At 40.9% G+C, this 5013-nt stretch overlaps 1 protein-coding gene and 1 non-coding gene across 5 annotated transcripts in view; both read left to right on the top strand.

The window, feature by feature from the left end:
- The window catches only part of ATF1 (activating transcription factor 1), a 57912-nt gene that overhangs the window by 15286 nt on the left and 37613 nt on the right, over positions 1 to 5013 (top strand). The window lies entirely within an intron of this gene.
- On the top strand, positions 1431 to 1564 carry LOC115868589. The gene has a single exon (XR_004045686.1). It is a non-coding gene; the product is annotated as a small nucleolar RNA SNORA84 (small nucleolar RNA).

Below are 5013 nucleotides of genomic sequence, written 5' to 3'. Positions count from 1 at the left end.
ACCCGCTTTGTCTTCAGTGGTTGTGTCTGGAAGGTGCGCATCATAGACCAATTTAATAGAACAAAGTATTCTTGCATTGAGGGAGTGCTTGAGTGGAGGCCCAGTGTCCTCCTCAGAAGTTCCTTTCATGTGGGTTTCCCAGAAGACAGAGGCAGAGCCCAGGCAGGGCTTCTGGGTCAGTCCATTAAGGTCAGTCCCTGGAGTTCTGTGTCTCAAAACTGACTGCTCAGAGGGAACTCTTGCAAAGAGCCCAGCGCCTAATGTAAGTGATCACCATGAAGCTGCTTCTAGGTGATTGTCTGACTTAAAGACTCAAGGTTGCAAAGGACACCTATGGGAAAATGGCCTAGGTGAGTCACTCCAGAAATGCCCCCTAGAAACCTGGATTTCAAAAAAATTAAAGTGGTTTCTCAGTTCTGGCATATTTACCATGCTTGCAAGCTAATGAATGACCCAGCTTGCCTGAGTTTCATGAATGGTGGCAGAAGAGACGAGACTGGGCTCAGAGACAAAGGACTTCTTTACTCCTGGCACAGGGGGCGCCATGAGTTCCATGTGTCCATCGTTCCCTGTGAGGGCGGAGCCAAGAAGCTCAGGGGGATCCGCCACAAGCTTTGGGGTTGCATTTTTTGGGGGCTGGGGGGGCTTGAATTTTTGCTAAAGAATTCCAACCTTGGGAAACTCCTGGCTTTAAAGGGAGCCGACTACTAACAAACCTGCTCCACTTTTGCCCTTGAAGGGAGACCTTTTGACTATTCTCGACTGCAAAGGAATGTGCTCTGAACGGAGATACCTATCTTTATAGCGTTCTGAACAAAAGTTGAGAATTCTTATGCTTAGAAAACATGTAGATGTCGAGACCCCTGGATAATTGCCGCTCAACAGGAAAGATGCAACCATTTATCTCCCATCTGTCCTACCTTCTTGGCTGCTTATTGCTACAGCATTTTTTCCAAGATGACAGACAACACTGAATGATTTTGTTCTTTTGCCTCAATATCACCTTTCTTTCCACACACACTCATGTGAGATTTTACTTTTCAGTTAGACATTTAAGAACAAATCAAGGTGTGTATTGAAATAGTGTGTACATAACTTTGTCTTTACGACTGGCTCTGAGGACCGTAACTCTTTTTTCTATCTAGCATAGTAGGTGGCACTTAGGTAACATTTATTGAGTCTTGTATTCTGCTAAATCTAAAGTTTATGTCCTCGAATATTAAAAAATAAAATGTTGCCTAGATTTGCTTATCTGAAATGTCCCATGTTCCTGACCCCCTCACCTCATTCAATTTTCTAGTGTTTCTTAGAAGATGGTGCTGCACCACCACCAGTAGTAGATAGATTACCACCAGCCACGCAGTGGGAGAGAGATAAGGCTTTCTGTCCCCATAAAGTCAAGAAGTACAGCCTTAGAAGCCTAAAGGAATGCCCTGTGGTTGCTGGGGGCTGTTGTTCAAGTACAGCTTTCCAGTTGATGGCGATGGGCCAGAGCAATACTGTGATGTATGCATGGGGGCTGTTCCTTTTCAGCAGCCTCCATAGCCCGGTCACTGGTACATAGGGAAAAAAGAAACCCAAAGGAGCAGTTTTCTTCTCTTCTCTGAGGTCACAATGACTTGATGGCAGTGAATTTTGTTTTCTGGTGGTACGTGAGTAAATATTTTTACTTTAATGTGTTGAATTCACAGATATAAGATCCTTATTTGAAAGTTAGGGCATTGACCAAAACAGGATGGGCTTGTCAATAATTGGAATGGCTTTGTCAAAACTGGGAGCAGAAAACATTCTACCTGGCCATGTTGGCCATAGGAAGCTGGGAAGGTATCATCTTCTATCCTTTGCCCTTCATTGATATCCAGTGTTCTACAGTGAAACACAAAGCAAAACAAATTCATTGCCCTCGAGTAGATTCTGACTTATAGTGAGCCTGTAGGACACAGGGAGTATAAAACCTCATCTTTTCCCAGTTGAACAGCTGGTGACTTTGTTAACCTTGCGGTTAGCCGCCTAACTCTTGACCCACTGTGCCACCAGAGGGTTATCTTACAGTTGAAGAGATAAATGATATGCCCAGGAGAAATTGTGTATTCATTGCATTATAACATTAAGAATATGGAAAAGATTTCAGCAATTCACTGGACAGTGATTTATTTAGCATTGTCGTGCCATCTGGGTTAAGGCCCTAGGTGGGAATACAGGGGGGAACACACAAAGGACATTTCTCTCCCTTGAGGTATTTGCCACCTAGTGGAGAGCAGTGGAGACAAGACCTGGGCCCCATATTTAGCCAGATGGAAACCATAAATGGAGAAGTACCATATATACTCATGCATAAACCGAGTTTTCCCACACATTTTTAATGCAGTTTTTGTGGTAAAATTAGGTGCTTCAGCTGATATTCAGGTCGGCTGTTACTTGAGTATATATGGTACTACAAAAGCATAGGAGTTAGCCCTTTGAAAGTGGATAGTAGAGGATTTGACCAGTCAGGGACAGGACAGCTTCACTGCTGAAGTATCCTTGAGTTGAGACCTGAGGGATGAGTAAGTGCTAATTTCCCAGGACCTAAGGGAGTTTTCTAGGCATATGAGGAAATAGCTTATGCAATGCCTTGTGGACGAAGGGGCTATAAAACTTGACTATGTGCAGAATTAGGGGAACATGGTTTAAGATTCTAGGTAGGACTTTGTAGACATGTAAGGCCATTGTAATTTGTTTCATTTTTAAATATAAAATGTAAGATTTTTAAAACAATAGTATTTTAATTATTTTTATAGTCACCATATAATTATGGCAAGTGGTACTTGTGTGTAGCATAATGGTATATTGAGGTTTTTCCCTAAGCATATTTGAGCTTTAAAAGGATATACTCTAAAGAAAAATAATACGTGACTATGGCATTCCCCTGAGAGCATGCTACGGAGTGTGGATTCTCTGGTCCGTTCTAGTAGTTCACCAGGTGTAAATTTCTACGGTCAAGGATCATTGGTCCTTGGAGGGTTAGGAAGAGTGACAGATTTTTTGTTTTTTAACTAGTATAGACTTCCCTGTGGGAAAGGAAAGAAAAGAAAACCACAAAACTAGAGTTAAATGTATCTTAACATGAAGTAAATGAACTGAAAGATGCGAAGATTTTGTTCGTTTATTTTTTCACTTCTGTTTTGGTGTAATGGCTTCAGTTTCCCGAGTGAAGAGCTGCTATGGGCTTGAGTCTGCCAGAGTCTATACTGCAGGAATTAACAAATCATTGTTCCGAATAATGTCAGAACCACTTCCCTTTTTTCTTTTAAATGAAAGAGCCAAGCAACTGTATTGAAGGTGTGAAAGACAACCTGAAAACATGCTAAGTGAGAGGTTGTAAAAGCACCTTGGTTGACACTGGTCGGGCTGTCTTAGATTTTAAGGTGTTTGGAAAAGAGCCCCAGACAGGACTGACCACTCTGATGTGTTTATGTGTTGAGTACTTAAAATTAAGATTTGTGTCAAACGTTTTCGAAGTAAGTGAGTATCAGCTGGGACCCTCGTGGTTCCTTTCACTCACCCCCAGCAATGATAAATTCATGGCTTCTTATCGCCTTCTATCACCAACTGGGTTATATTGAAGCAAATCCCAGAGAGCATTTTAGCCTTAAGTATTTTGGTGCGTATTTCTAAAATATAAGGGCTTCTCAAAAGACGATAACCATGATACTATTATCGCACCTAAAAAGGATTCCTTAATATCAAGTATCCAGTGTGTCACAGTTTCCTTATTGTACGGTCTAGTTTACATTTCTTTAGAATTTGTTGAATCGGAATCCAAATAAGAGTCATATATATGTATATTTTTCCCTCCTCCCCACTGTTTATTTTTAGCACATTACTCACTTTTAAAAATGATACTTTTTTAAAAATTTAAAAACAAAGGTGACAACTGAGATCCTCAGCTTAAATAATTTGCGCAACATCATACAGGTAGTGAGTTCTTTAGCTGAAAATCAGCCCAGGCCTGTCTGACTCCAAAGCGTGGGGTCTTTTTAGAGTTAGAAGACTTTAGATTCAATCTGTGCTTAAATAGACTTCTTTTCCACGTCATAGTACTTTTTTCCCCCCACCCCAACTCAGGTGTTCACAGTGTTGGGTAACCTAATTGGTGAGTAAAGATGATGCTAACATAAGAGGAACTTTAAGGAAATTGGGAAACCAGAGCTTTATCCCTGTAGCCTCCTGTTTATCCAGAGAAGTTCCAGAAAAATCCTTCTATTTCTACTTCTTCCAACCATCTCACAAGAGGGTTCCTGAGCTTGGGGTCATAGTGCACTAAGAGATTGTACAATTCTAAGGCACTCTCCAGTGTAGTCAGTAGCCACAGTAGTGATTGCAGTTTCAGTTAAATAGAACAGAAGTCACTCTCAATCACACCAGCCACGTTTCAGGAGCTCAGTCTTCACATGTGGCTAATGGCTACCATATTTGATAGTTCAGTTAGAGAGTACTTCTGGCATGGCAGAAGCTTCTTTTAGCATTAAATGTAATGGGTAGACCCCTACCTAATTCATAATAAAAATTCATTTATTAAAAAAAGACAAAGTCAAGGAAAAAAGAAAAATAGTGGGTGGAGGCAGTCATCTGTGGTTTAGACTAGAGGTTAAGAACTCTTTTTCTCAAACTGATTAATTTCATATGGAGAGGGAAGAAGCCCAGAATTAGCAGAGAACTCCTCAAAAAGAAGGACACAGTGGGAGGGCTTGCTTTACCTACTTTAGCACATATTATACAGCTACAGTTGTCAAAACTGCATGATATTGGTATAATAACAGATACTCAGACCAATGGAGAAGAACTGAAAACCCAGAAATAAAATAAAATCATCAGCATGCAGACAACTGATCTTTGATAAGGACCCAACAAGTATTCAAAGGGCAGCAGATGCCCTTTTCAACAAGTGGTGCTGGAAAAAATGGATATCTACCTGCAGAAAAATGAAGCAAGATCCTTATCTCACTCCATGCACAAGAATAAACTCAAGGT

This window comes from Echinops telfairi, unplaced genomic scaffold (assembly GCF_000313985.2).
Source record: "Echinops telfairi isolate 266 unplaced genomic scaffold, ASM31398v2 ScPeMD7_12;HRSCAF=54, whole genome shotgun sequence".
Classification (NCBI taxonomy): domain Eukaryota; kingdom Metazoa; phylum Chordata; class Mammalia; order Afrosoricida; family Tenrecidae; genus Echinops; species Echinops telfairi.
The sequence above is the reverse complement of the archived record's forward strand: the minus strand, read 5'-3'. Positions and strand labels throughout refer to the sequence as shown.